This window comes from Neovison vison, chromosome 6 (genome assembly GCF_020171115.1).
Source record: "Neovison vison isolate M4711 chromosome 6, ASM_NN_V1, whole genome shotgun sequence".
NCBI lineage: Eukaryota > Metazoa > Chordata > Mammalia > Carnivora > Mustelidae > Neogale > Neogale vison.
Window position 1 is genome coordinate 200549315 of NC_058096.1, and position 23110 is coordinate 200572424.

Here is a 23110-nt window from a genome sequence, read left to right on the forward strand (position 1 = left end):
CGTGGTGATGGTGTTTGAGTTGACCATGTTCGACGTCTTTGACATTCCAACTTAGGTTCCCCAGAACTAGATAATCACTTAGCCTATGGGACGAAGGAGTGGAATATTTAGCATGGATAACAGGGCAATGATGGGGAGGTTTGACTACGTTAAAAGTACAGTGGCTGAGAGTGTTAGATTCAGAGTTCATTGGATTGGGGCTAATTCTAACCCTCCCACTCACCTGTGTTACATAAATCAGCTATGCAATCTTTTCTAACCTCAGCTTCCTCAGCTGTAAGTCGAGAATAATCATGGAGTCTACCTATTATTATTAAGTACTGCAATCTATGCCAAGAGTTTTTTTTAAAAGATTTTATTTATTTATTTGACACACACACACACACACAGAGATCACAAGTAGGCAGAGCAGCAGGCAGAGAGAGAGGGGAAGCAGGCTCCCTGCTGAGCAGAGAGCCTGATGCAGGACTCAATCTCAGGACCATGAGATCATGATATGAGCTGAAGGCAGAGGCTTAAACCACTGAGCCACCCAGGCGCCCCTATGCCAAGAGTGTTTAGCTGGGTAGATGGTACCTACTATGTACCCAGTATACATTCAGCACTTTTGTTAAGATGGATGCTGGTTGGTTGTACTTCTTTGCTTCCATAGATCTTTCCTTTCCTAATAGCACCTCGTTTTTCTTTGGGGAGCTCCTCCTCCCCTACCGTATGGAGTCATACTGGGACAGTCAGTTTAGGTGACCTTCAAGAGAGAAGGAAGTGATCATGTGGTCTAAGATAGATCCATAAATTGTCTCTCCTAGGATTTGATGCTGGAGCCAAGAGATTGAAAGGGACTGAAAGGGACTGAAGTGTTAAGTCATTTCTGCTGCCTGGATCCCTAAGCAGCTTCCAACCCTGGACTTTCTGAGGCCTTGTTGGTCAGCTTTTCCTTCAATCCTATGAGCTGCCATGTTTATATAGAGTTAGGCAATGCCATTATTCCCAAGTTTTGTATTAATTGTATTGCTCTATTAATGTCTAAGAAATTTTATCATTGTTTAATCATTATATGCCTTAATTAAAGAATTTATTTTTTAAAGTTATAAATGTGAAACATAGTTTAAGGTGGGGAAGGAGAAACCACCATAAAAGGAAATAAAAATCATCCACAATCCTTTAACTTGGAGATATCTCCCCTTGACATTTTTAGAAATGTGCTTGCCTTTTTCACATACATGAGATTTGTATGTTCTTGTGTATTTCTGTGAAATGATTTTTTTATGAATACCCATAAACCTTTGAAGATGATATCAGAGAGAACAATGTGTGGGGAATTCTTTAGGGTCCCTGTAGGGTTATTTGTGGAAATTTTCATGAGCCAGTGACAATTCTTACAGTAGGCATTTTTGTAGGAACTGAATCTCAGACTCTTCAGAATGGCTCTGATGGTCACCTGGGTCACTCTCCTTTCCTCTCTGCCCCCAAATTCCACTCCTTCTTTAGTCCATGGACCAAGAAATTTTCTAGCTTTGGGGAACTTAAGTTCTAGGGAATTCAAGATGATCCATTCCCTTCTTTGAAGAACTCTATCCACCAGTTGGATTACTCCTATAGCATAGAGGATGGGTAGATGGTCATGGGTGAGGTGCTGAACATACTGAGAGCCAGAAGATAGTGTGCTGTCATGGGAGCTGCCTCCTTGTTGCTGACTATTGGATAGGTTTTCTACACAAGTGAGTCATATCTAACATAGGAGTTAGGTCCTAAAAGATGCATGTAAGGCACAAATAAACCGTAGTCATCATTACCTTCAGTGTTGGGCAGAGGACCATTTCTTTGGTTGAGCACTGGAGGAAGACTAGCCTCTCCTCTAGAGACTAGTCTTTATGAAATATACATCTGAATGCTAGGATCATGCTCACTTCAATGAGTCCCTCCCTCTCTGCTTCTCTCCTTTTCTTTATACCCTCTCAGGTATAGAGCCTAGACCAGTCATACATAGAGCCATCTCGACCCTTTGTCACCCAGGACATGTACCCACTGGCAAGCTGGCAGGAAACATGAAGTAGCCTTTTTTTTTTTTTTTTTTAAAGGAACAGTGAAAACAAAACAAAACAAAACAAAAACACCTTCTGCCGTATAGTCATACTTGCAGACTCTGAAGCTGAGTGTCTATGCATGCACGTCCCCTGGGTTATGCTCGGAGTTCCAAGTCTAAACTGCAGACCCAGAAGAGCTAGCCTTGGGGGCTCTAACCATCATGAGGCAAGTGTGCTGAATGGTCCACACCAGCAGGGGTGCATCGGCTCGCAGATCTGGCCCCAGTGATAGCCGTCCCAACACCAGTACTGATTCCATTCCTTTCCTCCCTTACAGGGCTCTGTAGTTCCCTGGTGCAATCTCTGGGCACATCTTTACAGAGAACATTAGATCTGATTTTATCAGACATCTATGTGGCTCTGTGTAAAAAGGCGATTGTGTTATGAAAGAGGCTTCTCATCTTTATTATTGGACCCTAGATTTAATACACGTCCCGGGAAGCACACGTGGAAATAACAGACAGGACATTAGTGACATGGTCATTTACAGGAGAGTCATCATTGTATTTGCTGATGCAGTCCTTTAATAGGAGTTATCTTAAAATTAGCCCAAATCTCTATAATTCTGAAGTGTTTTAAAAGATAATTCCATCGAACTGACAACAATTATTGTGGTATCATTCTTAGGGATTACGGATGATCTACCTGTGGAGTGTGTAGAGAGATGCACCAGCCAGCACTTGCAGGATGCGGTCACAGCACAGGTTCATGGGCAGGCTGTCATTGTCAAGTCAGTGCAATGCAGAGACTGCAAACACCTTGGATCAGGCTGCTGGGGTTCAGGTCCTGGCTCTGTTGCTGGGTAACCTTGTGACCTCACACAAGTCACCTGTGTCTCTGAGCTTTGGCTTTCTCATTTCTAGAGTGGGACTTGTCATGGGATAAGCTTAGGACCTTGTGACAAAGATGGACTAAAATATCACACGGGGGACTTCCCATAAACACAGAAAGTATCACCTGTTCATCACAGTTGGCATTGCCATAGATGGAGGTTCTTGATAAAAATGACAAAGGAGGTGGAGTCTATAAAAGAAAAGAGTCCTCTAATCTTTTTTCCATTTGTGTGATAAGAAAATATTCTTTTTAGTAAATGTCACTCTCTAGGTTCCAGAAATTCATTTGTATTAGCTTCATTAGTCAATTAAATACTTTCTAAGAATGCCTATGTATAAGGAACTGAGCGAGGTTCTGGGAGGGTCTCTGTGGCCCCTGATATGATTCCAGCATAACAGAGGATGTGGGCATGTCATGTTGTAGGAAATGGGGGTTGTGGCCAGTGCTTGGCAACTCAGAGTGGGGAGCATTGGATAGGGCTAGAATGGTTGGGGGAGACTTTGCTGAGACAGGATTCTTGGCCTTAAAAAAGATGTTTGGATTTGAGACAGATGAGGAGGAATAATGAAGGCATTCCACATAGGAAGCTCTACTAGAGGGAGGTGGGCCTGGACCAGGTTAGGGGATAAGTGAGAAACAGATTTAAGGTCATAGGTAAACGTATTCTATGACAGTGTCTAGCTGCGGGCACAGATAGATCCATATATTCTAATGATGCCACCAGGATCCTGTTTTTTCCCTCTTTCATCTGCTGCTCTCTGACCGAGGTCCAGTCTCAGAAGAGATGCCTCTCCTAGTGGCAAAGTAGCTAGGAGAATCATTGTCCCCATCCTTCTGCTTCCCGTGGAGTAGGGAAAAGACTTCTGGTTTCTATCCCAACAATGCTGACCTAGGTCTTATTGGGTCCCACTGACTGACTGGATTTTTTGTTGATCCTTGAGCCAGTCCTTCTGGCCAGAAGAATGAGATCTGATTGGTCATGTCTCAAGTAATAGTTGACCTAAGGAGCTCCTCAAATGTAGAACGGAAGCTGCTGAGTGGCGGAGTGGTGGCGGATTCCTAAGGAGGTCGATGCCATGTTCTTCCCAAGGATATATTTTCTTATGACCGTATTGGTTCTCTTGAATTGTCTCACTAACTTACAGCAACCTGAAAATTGGGAAATCTGTTACATACCTTGGAGATGCTGAGTTGAACTCTGTGTACCCTTTGACATTAAAAAAAATGTACATTTGGGAAGACTTGTCTTGGTCAAAATGAGTAATACTGGATTGACTTCACTGCAAACCAGAACTCCTTAGTCTCCTAAGAGTACTTTGTTTTTTTATAATACAAGGGACAGGATATGACTGAACAGGCCATAATTGCTGCTTTAAAGTTTTTTCAAGACTGCAGCTAACTTATTTTTTCTGATTCCCGTGGTTCTTTGAGTCATTTTGGAATTGGCTCTCTGCGTTTGGGTGGCACTTGGTTTTCTCAAAGTTGAAGAAGTTGAGTGAGGGTTTTCAGAAAGCAGGCACCCATGAAAAGGATGGGACTGCATTTTAAAACTAGTATCTTTATACCAGTGAACATTCTCCATATTTCCTCCTCCCCGCTTTATCCAGGTTCATAGTTGCCTAGCGAGTTCTGACAACATTCCCCAAGCAAGATGGGTTGGGATCCCCTTTTGCCTGAAGACGTGGTCATCGTGGCAGTGATGAACATGACTGATGCAAAAGCTATACCATATATTAAACACCTGACTTAAGGATTTTATACTCATTGTTTGTCACCCCATTATGTCACTTTTGCAGATAAGATGAGGTGTGGAGAGGCCAAATAATTTGCCCAAGATGACCCAGCTCTGAAGAGATGTAGCCAACATACCAAGGCAGGTCTGCCTTCTGCATGTACCTATCAGCCTGACCCTGTGCCTTTGCACTTTCTATAGGATGCCATTTGATGGTGACCCTTTTGATGAGCAGCAGTTTCCAAATTCTGTTGTGACTTGCCAAAGCCACCACAATATTATTCATTGTATGATTTTGAGATAACTCTCCTGACATACAGGATTGTGTTGATGGGAGCATCAAACAGATTAGCTTGGAGACAGCTACCTTAGGTAAATTTTCTTTTTCTTTTCTTTTTTTTTCAGGGCAGACACAATTCTTTTTTTTTTTTTTTTTATTGGTCATTCATGTGGCTTAAAGATGCAGATTGACTGGACCAGTTAACTTGATCCTGTCCATTTATTTATTTTTTCTTAAAATATTTTTTTATTATGTTATGTTATTTACAATAGAATACATCATTAGTTTTTGATGTAGTGTTCTGTGATTCATTGCTTTCCACATTGCTTTCTTGTTGCTGTCGTGGACAGCCCCATCTGCAGTTACCTTTTGCTACCACATGGTGCCGCTGTTGAAGACAGGTCCCGCATGGCCTAAGTGCCTCCCTTGGCTTTGTGGCGCTCTTGCAGTGGTGTCCTTGGGATTTGTTAACATCATAGCTCCGTGCTGAGCTAAACCATCCACCCAAACCATCCACCCTCAGGGGTGAGGCCAAGAGCTTAGATAAGAACCTAGTCCCAATTCCCAGTTCTTAGTCTGATCTTTCTATCACTTAAAATAGATAGCTATAGTATAATTTTGTGGTAGCAGGTGTGCTATGGTGAATCGATGACTGAAGAAACTATTCCTCACATGTAATCATCTCTCGGGGAGGCAGTAAAAGACACAGAGAAGAGCATGGGCATTGTACTTTGCCACTGATAGCATGAATAATTTGGAGCAAACAGTTTAATTTGTGACCTCTGGGTTTCCTTATTTGTAAATATTACCCTCTCGTGAGCTGGCTATGATGCTGGACTAAGAAAATTTGCCTAAGATCTCACTAAGTTCTCAATCAGTGACAACTGTGACTAATTAGTCCCTTTTCACTCTGGGTGGACTTTGAGTCTGTCAGTTCTAGATGGTGCTTCTTTGATAAATTCACATGTGTTCCAATCAGATTGAAATATTAGCAGCCATTTGAGCATGATACAAATTTTATGTTTGAATATGTTGAATTTTGTCCAGGATGAACACTTGGTGAGCCCGGGAAGTGGAACAAAGACACGTAGGAACACACAAGTGCACACACCTCAAACCCTCACCATCCTCCGAGGGTCACCACATGTGCTGTGAACAACACCATGGGAATCAACACGTGGTACCACAGGTCTTGTTTCAACTTCAACAAGCAACCTGCTTTCTCCACTGCACGATAACCACTCACAAGCTGTAACCCTTCCCCCACCCACTTTCCACAAGGAAATGCCAGGTAGACTGGTGTATTTATTGCAGTACTATGTACTTCTCAACTGTTTAACACACTGTAGCAAATGTACTACCATTTTTGTTGTTCCTCTCTTTAAAAAAAAAAGTGTCACTGATGAAGATTTTGAGTGTTGTGTTCCAACACCTTTTCCCCCAAAGGCCCTGTGGGTTTTTTTTATTGCATAATTTTGCACCGTGTGGTGATTTTTAGGAATGCCTGTGCCGTGTTTTAGCAGAACTGATGGTATTGGCTGTGTCTATGTAAAATGCTGCCCTTGTTCCAAAGGGGGTTTGCAGTTCCGTGGGGAGCTTGTGCCAGCCATTAAGGTTTGACTCAGATCATTGGTGCCCAAGCCCATAGTGTGGTTTCACTGCAGAATGGGCGTCTTGTGCCGAGAATGGCTGGGGTCTTGCCCACCGGATGCTTTCTTGGTATCTCAGAGAAGCCAAGTGGAAGCCATGTTGGCATAGCCTGGTATGTACTAACATTTCTTCACAGGAAACTGCCGTGGTAAAGCTTGCGACTCTTTTATCTCTCCCTTTTCATCTCTCGTGTGCTTGAAATCCCTTAAAGTGAGTGTGTGGTACCATCTTCCCACTTGAATTGGCAGCTCCTTCTGGTAGTAATGATGCCTCAAGTTGACAGCATTTCTTAAGACATTTTCCAATGTAGTTCAAGAATTAATTAATGTAGTTTGTTATTGTAAATATCTGGGGAGGTTGGTGAGACTGTCTCCTTTTCATCATGGAACATCTAGTGTGGGAATCCCACTTAAATATGTATGGCCATTTTCTATTTCATGCCCAATAAATATTATTAGTTAACCCTAAAATCTCATCTCGCTGAGCTTTTCTTCTTGAGACACTTCTTTAAATAGCTCCTACTAATGGGTTGGCAATAGGAAATGGTATTTACTTGCCTTCTAAGATCTAGACTTTCAAGCTCCTTAGGGCAGAATGATCTCTAGTCTGTCTCACAGCATGTGTTTAATGAGGTGAGCTGAATGGGGAAACAGGCAAAGCATGTTAGGTGGTGTTCTCATGGTGGGGATGTCTGTATTTTAAATGCACGTTAGGCAGTGGGATCTTAAGAATGTGTTATTAACTGTCACACCCTCAGGCAGCCGATTGCCTAAATGGAAGTCGTACTCCAGGATTTGTGAACCAACATTCTGATCAGAAAGCCCATTTGGCTGTCTTTAGCTCCTCTATCCATGTCATGGGCTCCGAGGATTTTCATAAGGCATGCGAGAGATGGGTTTTCCTTGGTGAAATGAGGGACTTGTCCACTAGCATCATGGGTGTTAGAAATGGGTTCTCACTGGTGAAATTAGTGTAGTCAATATGTATGGATTGGTTGTAAAATACTAGGGACAACTTCTTATTGTCACATTAAACAGACTGTAAATACCCACCTGGAGCCTTTCCTTGTGGGGCTGGACCATGAGGCCTGACCTTCCATGAGATTGCTCCTCATCGTCTGTCTGAGGCTGACTCTACAGGCAACACCAACTTGACTCTAGACTCTTGGAACATCTTCTTTGAGTCAACCTTTCATGCAAGCTCTGGTCATCGTGGCTGAAAAATCCCAGGGCTAGGATTGTATCAACCTTAGAGTGCAGGTCACTGAACTGTTTTGTGCAACCTTTCCCAATTAATGCTTATTTATAAAAGGTCTTCCAGTGGGGCGGAGGTAAGCTGAAATCGGTGCTCTGTAGTAAGGGCATGGGGTCAGGCTAGCCCTCATCCACATTTAATCAATGGCAGTTATCTGCTGAAAAGCTAATACTTGAGCGTGATTAGCTTTGGTTAATTCAGAACTCCAAAATCACGGAGAAAATGAGGTCAGATCTGGAACCATTACCCATATCAGTGCTTTTCCCCTAGGACTATATGAATTTTTTTCATAAGGTCACTGCATATGGCTGTGAAGATTGTGTACTGAACAGAAGTTCCGCGTCTAAGAGATGCCATTTATAGCATAAATGTATATTTGGATATTCATTATTTCCATTTTCTGGCAGATATCCATGGAGTGCTATTCTTAAAAAAAAAAAAAAAAAGGAATGATTATGTGATGATGACAACTTTTAGACAAGAGAGCCTGGAGGGAAGGGTTGCTGCCTTCCAGTTTCACTAGTGGAGCCTATGGGGTGATTTCTAACATCTCATTTACTTTTTCCCTCAGGTGAAGTAGCAGGAGGACTCATATCCCCCCGTGGCAGCTCCCCATGGGACCTGTAGGAGGAATTAAGTGAATAAGGAAGTGAAAGAGATAGAGGTTTCATGTTCTTAAACACTAGGAGAAGGCTGCTCTCATAAACCAAGAACTAAGGGACATAATACTCTGGGAGCTGGGCTTCTGGGCTGTGCGTTGGGAAAAGAGGTGACAGATGAGAACACGAAGTGCCTTCACGAGCTAGAACCAAGAGAGTCTCTGACTTCCCAGCTTTGTCCGCTAAGGGACATCCCTCCCACCAAGTCACACCGAAAGCTTTCACTAGGTTCCCATGTGTGCCTTTTTCATGGTCTGAAGTTGTTGTGTTCATTTCTGTCTGCATCAGAACGTGCTTCCACGACAGCAGGAATCTCCAGCTCATTTGTTCCGTGTCGTATTCGTAGCACCTAGAACAGAGCCCAGCCCTTCAGAAAGAGATGTGGGATAAGTGAATGCAAGTTTAGTATTCGTCAAGTGTGGGCAGAGATTTGAAAGGAAATGTCAGAAGATCCCATCTGCTATGGTCTGAATGTTTGTGTCGCCCCCAAATTCCTATGTCAAAATCCCAGTTCCTAAGGTGATGATATTAGGAGACAGGCCCTTTGGGAGGTCATGAGCCTTCATGAAGGGGATTAGGGCCTTTATGCAGGAGGCCCCAGAGAGACCCCTCCAGCCCTTCCTCCCTTTGAGGATACAGCAGGGAAGTCTGCGACCCAGAAGAGGACCCTCAACCAATGAGGCTGGCACCCTGATCTCAGACGTCCTGACTCCGGAACTGTGAAATAAATTTCTCTTGCTTACAGATGACCCCATCTGTGTTCTTATGTTACAGCAGCCCAAATGTCCAAAGACACTCTTTAGGTTCCAGTGCATAGGTTATGCTCTGCACCATGTAGGGGCTTACAAATGCTAACAGGTCCAAGATGACTGCTTTCAACATCTGGAGACGGATGAGTTTTTTTTTTTTTTTTTTTTTTTTTAAGATTTTATTTATTTATTTGACAGAGAGAGAGAGAGAGAGAGATCACAAGGAGGCAGAGAGAGAGGGGTAAGCAGGCTCCCTGCTGAGCAGAGAGCTCAATGCGGGGCTCGATCCCAGGACCTTGAGACCATGACCTGAACCGAAGGCAAAGGCTTAACCCGTTGAGCCACCCAGGTGCCCCTAGATGGATGAGTTTTAATCTACATGTAATCTATACGCCACGTAATCTACACTCCAAATAGAGATCTAGAAGAGCTCCCTAACCCCAGAAAATTTCCTTATCCTCCTGTGTATGCAATCCTTTTCCTCCCAGAAGTGAGCACTGTTCTGATTTCTGTTCCACACATAAGTTCGCATACATGCAATCCTATCATAGGATTTTGCTTCTTTTGCAAAAAATAGTACTTCTGGTATCTTTGCACACTGTTGTATGCATGTAAGTCAGATCCTTTTTCTCGATGAGTAACATTTCATTGGGTGGGTATATAACCATTATGGATATATATCCGGAGCTCTAGTTTTTCAACATTCTTGCCGAGAGTGAATATTATCAATTTAAAAATTTTTAGCCATTCTGGAGTAGGTAGTGATATCTTATTGTGGTTTTAATTTGAATTTCTATAGTGCCTATGGATTAAAAAATTTTTGAGTATAGTTGACACACTATATTGATGACTTAAGATACTAATTTGTCTCCTAATTGGCTATTTGTATAAGTTATATGTTTTTACACTTTTATAAATTGTGTTTAAATTTTTTACCCATTTTTATTTGATCGATAATCTTATTATTACTGAATGTTATTGTGTTCTCTTTGTTTTGGATACAAATACTTTGATAGATATGTACATTGTGAATATTTTCCCCCAGTATGTTGTCTATTTTTTTGCTTGTCTCACTGATAATTTTTAAAGAGCAGATGTTTCCGATTTTTATAAACTCCATTTTATCAGTTTTTCTCAGTCATTTCTTTTTACCTAATGAATTAATCTTTACCTACCTTACACTTGTAAAAAGTTGTTTCCTAAATTAATTTTTATAGTTTCACCCCTTAGAATTAAATCTGTGAGCCATTAAGGATTGATTTTTTTAAAAGGTTTTATTTATTCATTTGACAGAGAGAGGGAGAGCGTGTGTGCGAGAAAGCACAAGCAGGTCGAGTGGCCGAGGGAGATGAGGGAGAAGTAGACTCCCCGCTGCGCAGGGAGCCTGATGCAGGGCTCCATCCCAGGACCCTGGGATTATGACCTGAGCTGAAAGCAGATGCTGAACTGACTCAGCCTCCCAGTTGTCCCAAATTAATTTTTGTTTGTGGTATGACATTGGGGTAGATGCTAATTTTAAAAAAGATACAGATATCCATCCAGGTGTTTCAGTACCATTTGTTGAAAAGACTATCCTTTACCTGGTGATTCACATTGACTCTTGTGGGGTGAATCCATATGCCATAGGTATGCATGCCTCTTTCTGTTCTATTTCCACGTCTGTGTAGACATGCCCTCATCACAGTGTCTTGTTTGCTCTCACTTACTAGAAGGTATTGAAATCAGGTCGTGTATGTCTGCCAACTTTGTTCCTTTTTACCGGAGTAGTTTTGGCTCTTCTTTTCTTTTATTTTATATTTTATTAAATTTATTTTTATTTTTTTAAAATTAACATATAATGTATTATTAGCCCCAGGAGTATAGGTCTGTGAATCACCAGGTTTACACACTTCACAGCACTCACCATTTAGCTCTTTTAAATTTTAGAATCAGTTTACCAATTTCTACAAAAAAGCATGCTGAGTTTAGGTTGTGATTACATCAAATCAGCTGATCTATTTGGGCGAGAGATGACATCTTCATAATATGAAGACTTCCAATCCATGAACATGGTGTATCTCTCCATTTAGTTTGGTGTTTTAAAAAAATTTTTTGTGAGCTAAATTGTTTTAGTTTTCCACAGGCCAGTTTTGTTTCTCCTCTGTTAATTTTTTTTTATAAGTGTTTTGTATTTATAAATGGTTGGGTCTTTTTTCTTTTTTAAGAATAGCCTTTTTATTTTAGAATACTTTTAGATTTACAGAAAAGTTGGAAGGATCGTGCAAAGATCTCCAGCACATCCGTCATGCAGCTTTCTTGTGTAGGAACATTTTTTTTTTAAAGATTTTATTTGTTCATTTGAGACAGAGAGATAGAGCATGAGCAGGGGGAGAGGGAGAGAGGAAGAAACAGACCCCCTGCTGAGCCGGGAGCCCAATGTGGGACTCCACCCCAGGACATAGACATCATGACCTGAGCTGAAGGGAGATGCTTAACTGACTGAGCCACCCCGGCCCCCACTGTGTAGGAACATTTTACATTATTGTTCTGGCTTTGACACAACTGAGAAACCAGCGCTGGTGCATCACTATGACCTGAAGTCGACTTGATTCAGACAGCACTAGTTTTTCTGCTTACAACCTTTCTGAGATCCAGGATCCCCTCTGAGATCCCACATGACGCTGAGAGTCACCTTGTCTCTGTGTCTTCTGTCATCCACGGCAGTTTCTCTGACATTGCCTGTTGTGAGGAGTACTGGTTGAGGACGGGTCAGGCTGTTGGTGGATACCCCTTCTCTGGGATTTGTTTCCTGTTTTTCTCATGATTAGATTGGAATCTGGGAGAGAGAAAGCCCAGAGGCAAAGCATCCTTCGCATCATATCAATCACCCCCTTTATGAATGTTTGAGTCTTGAGCTAGGAGGAGGTTGGGCTGTCCTTTCACGTTTTGTGTTTTTCATTTCACCTCCGGCAAGAGTGTTGAACTGTGTTCCTGTGTTCTCTTCTTCCTCCTGTATTGATGCTTTCTTGGCACAATTTGAGGGTATGGGAGAGGGGCGAGAGTTGTTGCAACGGGTCATTTGCTCTGCTTTGGGATCCAGCCTGCCAGTCAATGCTTGCATTTCAGGTTCGGCTCATTTCTTCTTATCTGCACATGTCATCTGTGTTCATGGCGGAAGCCCACTCCTGTCCATCTGCACCCAAACGGACACTGATGCTCTCCCCACTTTTGAAGCCTCTTTTCTTTCTGCAGTTGGGTGATTCAAGGCTTCTCCCTGCTCTTTACTAGCTCCTTAGAATACTATGCTTAAAATTTTTGTCTGGTGCTTTCTTAACCAAGAGAAATGCTCCATCCACATCCTCTACTCCGGAAACAGGAGTAGGACATATGCATGTCTGGGTCTTTTCTTCACCTTGTTTATTCCTTCTGTTTTTTCCCTCCTTTCCATTTTTTTGGGGGGTTTTGAATTGTTTGATTTCTTTCATTTACAGTCCTTCTTTTATCCCTTCTCTGGTTTGCATGTTGTGTGTATTTCTTTTCTCTCTTTTAAAGACCCCATAAAGTATTTTTCATTCCATAAGATATATATTTCTTTTCTCTCTTTTAAAGACTCCATAAAATATATTCATGATTGTAATTTTAACATAATCGAAGCATATGTAATGTGTTAGCTCTCGTCGCCCCTCTTTGATTATATATTCTTGTAGTCTCAGGTTTTCGTCTCACCCTTTTTAGCCTACAAAATTAGTGATTCTTATTTCTGGACCCCAGTCTCGCTTGAGATTTTCCCAGTTTGCTCACCACATCTGTCTCCTCCCTCTCCCCCAGGGGGGTTCGGACCCCTTCTTTCTGATAGTTCTTTCAGCAAGGGACTTTTAGTGGCAAGTTCTCGCAGAATTTGTGTGGAAGTCCATTTATTTTATCCTTCGCTCTCATTGTTGAATGGTAATTTAGCAAGGGGAAAATTCTCGGCTATTTATTTTTACTCACTATTTTTGGTATATTATTCCATCTTCTCCTGACCGATACTGTTGTTTTTGAGAAGTTTCCTGCCAGCTAATGGGCTGTCTTTTCGTTCATAATATAGCCTTCTCCTTACCTGCTTCTAAGACTTTCTCTCTGTTCTGGTGTCCTGCAATTTAATGAGAAGTATCTAGATGTAGATGAGCTTTTATTTAACTTTTTAATGTTTAGATAATATTTCAGTGTATTACTGTCACATAATTTATTAAATGGGCTTATGTCCATGGGCATTGGTATTGTTCCTATTCTTTTATACGTCCCGTTATGCTATCCTTGTACCTGAATAAATGTCATATTGTGTCAGTCACCAAAGCTTTATAATGTATTTTAATATTCAGGAGTTTGATACATCTCTGCTAGAGCATTACTGTTCTTTTAACAAATATTTTTCTTGCAATATTCACCAATTATTCTTCAGACTAATCTTAGAACATTTTGTCAAGTCCCAGAACAATGAGATGACATTTATTTATTTATTTATCAATTTTTAATTTTTAAAGAATTATTTTATGGGCTAGTTTTGAAGAAAATTGATATATCATGTCTTCCCATCTGGGGTATCTATGGCATAGGTCTTAATTTATCTGTCTTTATTTTGTACTCCAGTAAAATTCTACTGTTTTAGTTAGATAAGTCCTAAATACATCTCATTTATTTCTATGTATCTTGTGTTCTTAAGAATTATTTTTAATTTTTAAATTTTTTAATTGACTTATAATGTATTATTAGCCCCAGGGGTACAGGTCTTTGAATCACTAGGTTTACACACTTCACAGGACTCACCATAGCACATACCTTCCCCCAATGTCCATAACCCCACCACCCTCTAAAAATTTTTAATCTGATATTTTCCTGATATTTAAAAAATACAATATTGCATAAAATTTATTTACTCTCATATGTTTATTTTGGCCAAGAGTAACTTATTCGATCCTCTTTCTGGTTTTATTAGTTTTTTAAAAAAGATTTATTTATTTATTTTAGAGAGAGAGAGAGTGAGCGAGCGTGTGTGGGGGGAGGGGCAGAGAGAACATGGGAGAGAGTCCTAAGCAGACTCCATGCTGAGTGTGGAGCCCCCCACATGGGTCTTGATCTCATGACCCTGATATCATGACCTGAGGAAACCAGAAGTTGGTCACTCTACCGACTGCACCACCAGTCACCCTGAGGTTTTGGTTTCCATGTTAAAAAAATAACTTGCCAAATATAATAGCTATGCTCTTCCTTTCTTATGTATTTACTTTTTGGTTAATATTATCCTCCAGTTGCATTGGCTGTAGCATAAAGAATATTGCATACTAGTGGGGCGCCTGGATGGGGTAGTTGATTAAGCGTCTGACTCTTGGTTTCAGCTCAGGTCGTGGTCTCAGGGTTGTGAGATCCAGCCCTCAGTGGGATCCAGCCCCCCACTAGGGGGCTCTTAGTGCTTAGAGTGGGGTCTGCTGGATATTTCCTCTCCCTCTGCCCCTTCCACTCATGCTCTCTCTCTCCCTCTCAAATAAATACATAAATCTTAAAAAAAAATTACATAAGAGTGATATAATCTCTATGCTGTTCTTTATTTCATTGGAAATTTACAACATTTATTCAAAGAACACAGTACTGCTGGTGGATTTAAAACACTCCTTACAAAATATCTTGTTTCTTTCTAGAGTCTTTCTAAAGTTGAAAAAAAAAAGACTAATGCTATTAAATGCTCTTTGAATTATAAAATATGTCATATATGTAAACATTTTCAAAATGCTTTTACATAAAGAAGAATAATAAGGGGCACCTGGGTGGCCAGTCAGTTAAGCGTCTGCCTTTGCCTCAGGTTGTGATTCCAGAGTCCTGGGATGAAGTCCCACATCGGGCTCCCTGATCAGTGGAGAGTCTGCTTCTCCCTCTTCCTCTGCCCCTCCCACCTCCTGCTTGTGCTCTCTCTCTCTCTCAAATAAATAAATAAATAAAATCTTAAAAAAAAAGTGTCTACCACCCACAGTAATTAAAAACAAACATTTCAGGTACCTTCCAAGCTCTCTTTTTTTTTTAAAAAAGATTTTATTTGTTTGACAGAGGGAGAGACACAGAAAGAGAGGGAACATAAGCAGGAGGAGCGGAAGAGGGAGAAGCAGGCTTCCTGTCAAGCAGGGAGCCCAAGCTGGGGCTCCATCCCAGGACCCTGGGATCATGATTGAAGCTGAAGGTAGATGCCCAATGACTGAGCCACATAGGCCCCCCCGCCCCCAAGCTCTCTCTTGATACTTCCCTGATTGCAGTTCTATACATCAGGCAAGAGTTTGTTTTAAACGTTAGATGCCATCCATTGCAGAAATGAGCCCCATTTATCTGCTCATTCTGTGGCGGATGGGCATTTATATAGCTCCCAATCTTTCACTTACATGGACAATCTTACCCTGTCATTTTTGTATATGTTCCCTGGCACACATTTGTCAGAGATTTCTGAGGGAGAACTTTTTTCCAAGACTTTTCCCACCAGCAATTGGAATTTCTGGGGCTCAGGTCTGTGCACAGTCGCCTTAACCGAGTAACACCACTGGGACTTTTCAAAATGGCCATTCCAATCCATATTCCCATTACCATGGTAACGACAGCCCCCGTATCTCCACATCCTTGCCTACATCAGGTACTGTGAGACTTTGTAATTATTCCCAGTCTGAAATTATATCTCTGTGTGTTTTTAACTATTTTTTAATTAAGACATAATTAATGTACAATATGATATTAGTTTCAGGTATACAGCATAGTAATCCGACAATTCTATACATGACTCAGGGCTCACCAGAGTAAGTGTAGTCACCATCCGCCAGCATACAATGTTAGGAACTGTATTTTCTATGCTGTGCTTTTCATCTTCATGGCTGGCTTACTTTATACCTGGAAGTTCGTACCTCTTTTTTTTTTCTTTTTTTTAAAAAGATTTACTTATTTATTTATTTGACAGACAGAGATCACAAGTAGGCAGCGAGGCAGGCAGAGAGAGAGAGATGGAGGCAGGCTCCCTGCTGAGCAGAGAGCCCAATGCGGGGCTCGATCTCAGGACCCTGGGATCATGACCTGAGCCGAAGGCAGAAGCTTTAACCCTCTGAGCCACCCAGGCGCCCCAAGTTTGTACCTCTTAATCCCCTTTATCTATCTCCCCCAACCCCACTCATCCACTTCCCAGTTAGTTTTCTATATTTAAGAGTCTGTTTTTGTTTGTTTTAAGCTTCTACATATAAGTGAAATTACATGGTATTTGTCTTTCTCGGACTCATTTCACTCAGGATAATACTCTGTATGTCCCTCCATGTTGTTATAAATGGCAAGATCTCATCCTTTTTAATGGTTGTGTAATATTCTCAATATAGTTTTTTATCTTAAAAGATTTTATTTATTTATTTGACAGAGAGAGAGATCACAAGTAGGCAGAGAGGAAAGCAGAGAGAGAGGGGGATGCAGGTTCCCTGCTAAGCAGAGAGCCCGATGCAAGGCTCGATCCCAGGACCCTGAGATCATGACCTGAGCCGAAGGCAGAGGCTCAACCCACTGAGCCACCCAGGCACCCCTCTCTCAATATAGTTTTAACTCACATTTACACAATTGCTAATTGAGTTGGATCAACTTTTAATATGTATATGGTCTGTTTACTTCCTCCTTATTGAATATCTTGTTTATAAATTTTTTCTTTTGAGTAATGATGTTTTATCATGAATTTATAGGAATCCCTTATCCTTGCTACTAATTCTCTGTTGGTTACAGGTTCAAATATCTTCCCTCAGTTTGTTGTTTCTTATGAAAAAGATTTCTATTTTTAAATTGTCAGTTTTCAATCCTTCCTTGATTGTTTGTTATTATTATGTCTTATTTTATTTTTTTTAAAGATTTTATTTATTCATCTGAGACAGAGAGATATACATAGAGAGGATGAGCAGGGTAAGGAGGAGAAACAGACTCCCTGCTGAAGTAGGAGCCCAACATGGGGTTCAATCCCAGGACCCTGAGATCATGACCTGAACCAAAGGCGGACACTTAACTCTCTGAGTCACCCACGTGCCCCTATTATGTCTTATTTTAAAAATGCTTTTCTTACTGAAGTAATAAAGTTATTCTATATTTCTAAAAATATTCTTAGATAGAATACTTTCAACTTTTGTCACTACAAATCTTTTTTAAGTTTTTATTTATTTAAGAGAGAGGAAGAGAGAGAGCAAACAGGGGGAGGGAGAGGTTCGAGCTGACTGTGCTGACCACAGAGCCTGATGCGGAGGGGATCTCAGGACCCTGAGATCATGACCTGAACTGGAATTAACAGTTGGACGCTTAACCAACAGAGCCATCCAGGAGCCCTTATAAATCTTATTTCTTCTGGTAGTTTTGTTATAGTTTCATTTGGCTGAGTTGAATTTTATGGAAAGTCTTTTTTTTTTTTTTTGCATTTACTACAATAATTGTGCAATTTTTTTCTTATTTTTTTCGTATGATGATTGCATTCATTTATTTTCTGTATTAAGCTAAGTTTATATATCTTGACCAAACCCAAGTTGGTAATAATGTCTTATTATTTTTACATGCTCATGAATTTGATTTGCCAATTTTCATTTATATTTTTCACATATGCTCATGAGAGAAATTGGTCTGTTGTACTGTCCTTGTCTTGTTTGGAATCAAAGTTAAGTTGGCTTAATAAAAATAATGCTCTGGAAGAGTTTGTGTAAATATGGAATTATCTGTTCCTATCTGTTTGGTAGAACATGCCTATAAAACCATCTGGGTCCATCATTTTCTTTTTGGTGACATTTCAAGTTTTTTATATAATTTTTCAAAAAATTACAGGAATATTCATACTTTCTTTTCTTTCTTGATTCAATTTTGATAGGACTTTTTCTAGCTATTTTGATAGGTATTTTTCTAGGAATATATCCATTCTACCAAAATTTATAAGTTAATTAGCATAAAGCTATCCATAATAACCTATTACTTATTGTTAATTATCCCTACAGCATCTTTAGTAATATCTTTTCTTTCACTCTTAATTTTATTTGCATTTATCTCCATTTTTATTGATTAACATTGACAATAATATTTAGTTATTTTTGTTTTAGTTAACACATTTCCCCTCCTCCAGAACAGTCTTCAAAATTTAGGGTACTTTCACTCCCAGATCACCCTCCTTCCAACTGTTCTTATCCGTAATTACTATTCCAGCTGGAGTTCTGTTACTACTCTGGTCAGTGTTATTATTTCAGGTATTATTTTTGTTTGCGCCATCCCATTTGGCCTTTGTCTTATCACTTTATACAATCATTAGATTAGCCCACACATTTCCCAATGCCTTTGCTCGCTTTTTACCAGTTATATCTCGTTTTTGTCTGGGTTAATTTTTCTTGGGTCTGATGTACATCCTTTAGAATTAGAGTTTTAAAGATATTTTGGAGGTTACTGTTTTTTGGATAAATCCTCAGTTTTTGTTTGTGTTTTTATTTTAACACCATTATTGAGAATTTCTCTGGGTAATTCTCTCCATCCACTTAAGATACTCTGCTCCTCTGGGAACATTTGTGGGTGGGAAGTCAGCCGCTGTTCCAAAGGCTAATTAATTCTTTATAGGTGATCTGTGTTTTATCATCACCTCCTTTTAAGATCGTTTGGTTTTCTCTAGTTTTCAGCAGTTTCACTATCATGCATCTATGGCGAATACTGAATCTGAAAATGGATAATGTTATCTCTTTGACAGTACTTCACCTCTGTTTTATCACCTTCCAGAACTTGGATTAGATTTGTGTTAAACTTTTTTACATCATCTTCTGTGTGTCTTTTTTTTTTTTAAAATAAGGCTATTTATTTATTTATTTATTTATTTTTACATACTTTATTTATTTATTTGAAAGAGAGAGAGCACAATCAGGGATGGAGGGAGAGGGAGAAGCAGACTTCCTGCTGAGCAGGGAGCCTGACACCAGGCTCAATTCCAGGACCTTGGGATCATGACCGAAGGCAGATGTTGAACCAACTGAGCCATCCTGGTACCCCATCTTCTGTTTGTCTTAACCTTTGTGCTTATTGTACATCTTTTTATCTCTTGACACTATTCAGAATATTTTCCTGTCTTCTGATTAATTCCTCTTCAGGTTAGAGGACCACGCAAATGTGGTCATGTGTTATGGCTTTTAACTATTGAGTTCTATGCCTCTGTTGGGAGAAATCATGGGCCTTACTGTTTTAAGCCCCGTCATTCTCCAGGGGAAGACCACATCTTTTCAGCTGTAGACCTAGAGACAATAGGTTGGCTAAGAGAAACAGACTCTGTGTGGTAACACAATTACAGCCTCGATAGATCCCGTGCCATACCACTTCATGCTTATCCTACTTTCCTGATAGACACCCAGGTGCTTCCAGCCAGCTCTCTCGTAGGTGATGCCTAGAGCCCAACTGAGTTACTACCCATATATGTTTCCATAATTGGCCACATCAGAGGATGAAATCAACAATCATGGGCTTCATGCTTGAGCAAAGAATATAATTTTATCATAATATTGATAACACTTCCATACTCTACCCAATTTGAGCACCAGTAAATGATTTTCCCTCTTGAGGGAAAGACAAGCCTGTCTAGCCTGGTAAGCATGTTAGTCTCTGTTCCTTCTTCCTATCTGTCTTTGTTAGACACCAAAGGACTTCTTCTTCAGCCTGCTTTCCATAGCATAGTACCCTTTTGGTGTTAAAGGGTATCAGTCACAACCTACTCAGATGAACAGTTTATGCCACCATGAAATTTATAAACCAAGTGGATTATCCTAAGTGACTTGCTGGATTGTTTGTAACTACCAAAAAAAGACATAAAGTCATAGTAAAATCCTGTTGGTCATTGTCCTATTTTTCTTCATTTGCTGTGTTTGGTGGAATATTTGGTCTCTAACTGGCTTGAAGTACACACCCTGAAGCAACCTTGGAAGGCATCCATACAGGAAAACATTCTGAAGTGGATGCGACTTTGGAGTCTCTTCAGATAGGACAGGTGCCCTGCTCAGAGACATTCTGGCAAGGCAGGGCCAAAATGTCACAGTAAGGACTCTTATCAGGTGCTTGATTCTTCAGGATCAAGCCTTATTGACTGGAAAATATTGATTTTGCTTTTAAGTGGTTAATGTGGTTTTGAATCGGCATTACCTACCTTCTTTTCCCCATCACCTGATCTGACAACACTGAGGGGCCCTAGCCAAGTGGTGTGTCATGTTCCTGTGGCTTCAGTGAATTGAATGGACTTATGATTCAATCAGAAACACACAGGGACTTTCATTTGGAATGCCAGAGAAGCGGCATATCCTATTTCCCACTGGACTAGAACCTACAAGGATATAGGAAGTAGCTGGAGTGGCTATTTTGCTACCATTAGGATAAAGTCTTTGTGAGAATGGAACCAACTCAGAGGAAGTAGGGCAGATAAATTGAGAGACAACAGATTCTGGTGATACCTCCTACCCAACCACCATGATGCTTTCCGAGCACCCGGATCCAGGCATATCTAAAGTCATTCCTCCTTGGTGCTTTCAGTTTCATGACTCAATCAAATGAGGATTTAGAGAGTTATGATATGTTCTGATCAAGGCATCTCTATATTGTAATCAAAGGTAGATATGACTCTCATTCTTAGGAATTTTGTCAGTGACTCATTGCTGTGATGGTTAATTTTATGTGCCAACTTGACGGGTTAAGGGGTGCCCCGGTAGCTGGTAAAACATTATTCCTGGTTATGTCTGCAAGAGGTAAGCCTCTAAATCGGTGGACTGAATAAGGAAGATAAGATCACCCTTTATTAGTGTGGGTGGGCATCATCTAATCCATGGAGGCATTCAGAGAACAAACAGGTAGCGGAAAGGCAAATTTTCTCTTTGCTTGAGCTGGAATATCCACTTTCTCCTGCCCTTAGACACCTGCTTTCCTGGTTCTCTTGCCTTCAGACTCAGACTGGGATTCTTATCATCAGCCCCTGATTCTCAGGCCTTTGGATTTGGACTCAATTATACCACCAGCTTTCCTGGTTGTCAAGCTGGCAGACTACAGGTCCCAGCACTTTTCAGCTTCCATAATCGTGTGACGCAATTCCTATAATAAATCTTCATCTCTATCTATATCCTATTCGTTCTCCTTCTCTGAGGAACCCTGATAATAGAATTGTTTTACTTTTATCTAGTATTAGCCTTAGATGATCTATAGACTTTATAGGGCTACTTAAACATCATTCTGGTTGGGAGAGAGTCCCCTGGTCTATGTTGAGTGTTCACATGCTTGGAAATTAATTGGAGAAAATGATTCAAAAAGGAAGGATACGTTTTGAGTAGCAAAAGGTGGTATATAGTCCCTAAATGTTATTTTTCTTGGTTGGGATTAACATACTCTTTCTTGCAGAAAGTCAGTAGGCTTTGGGATGGGTATCAACAATGACTGAACTATGGAGACACTCATCCCAGCAAAGATTCTAGTTTTACCTTATAAAGAGAAAGAGAAAGTGTGTAATTACTTGAAAGATTTTCTTAACAGAAAATAAAGAAATAATATGGGTCTGCAAATTTATGGAGAATGCCAAAACTCAGAACAAAGTGACCAACCAATTATGGATGTGAGAGTGACTGTAAGCTGAGCCCAGCTAGGAGTTTGCACAGGAGAGCTCCGGACCTAACTTGCAGACAAGATGGCATCTGTCTGTCACTTTCTGTCACAGTCAGCACTAATGACGTTTGAGATGGAGTAATTCTCAGCCGTGGGCATCATAGGATGTTCAACACTGTTTCTACTTACTAGATGTTGGTAACATCTCCTGCCTTAGTTGGGACAAATAAAAATGCCTCCAAGTGTCTCCTAGAAGGCAAAATCACTCCCAGTCAAGAACCTCTGGTCCACCCAACATTCTCCTGCCTTTACCCTCCATCTGAAGCTAGACCACAAACCAGGCTTGAACTGGCAATTTTTAGCAGATTCTGAAAGGTAGCTAGGACAATGTGTGCTAAATATTTGTACGAGACTGTGTCATGCATAAGAGAGAGCATGAACTTCAGAAACAGGCAAAGCTGAGTTCAAGTGGGGGCACATCGTGCAGTTGCTTGATTTTACGTGTACAATGGGGATAATTCCCTAATCAAAATGATGATTCAGTTGGAGATGAGTTGTTAAGTATTTTCGTGTTAAGTGTTTAGATTTGTGAGTTGTGTTTGATTATGTGAATGTGTACATGTGTGTGTGTTGGTGTGAACATTTGTGCATGTTATCTGTGTGTGCATCTGCATGTGTGCGTGTCTCAGTGTGAGCATTTATGTGAACGTTTGTTTCTATGTGTGTCTGACTGAGCGTGATCCTCTGTGATTTATCTCTTGGTGGGACAGATGCCTCCCACTGATCTTGGTTAAAGAGTCTGTGTGTCCTTGGTGCTGAAGTGAGGGCCGGGTCATACTTTGGAAGACAAGAGGAATATGACCATTAAAGATTTTGTTTTTACAGCCCGATCTCTCCCTGGCTTTGGGCTGGTGCCCATGTGCGTGGTTTATAGGCTCCATAAAGAAATGGCAGGCAACACAGTTGTACAAATTGCTTCTCCCCTTGAAGTCATTGAATAAAGGATAAAGTAATAAAATGGAGGATTCTGTTCACCATATTTCCAGGGGGACTGCTCTTGAGAAAAAACTTTCAGAGATGGGGAGAGCCTGCAGGTTCCAGGCAGTGTGTGTGTGTGTGTGTGTGTATTAATGATATCAACTATAATGCTGGCAGCTGATATTTTTAGTGCCATTCATATGCCAAGAATGGCACGAAGGACTTGATAAGCTTTAGATCATTCGCTGTCTCTGTACCTAGATACACTTGGTACGGTCATTACCCCAGTTCACAGGTAA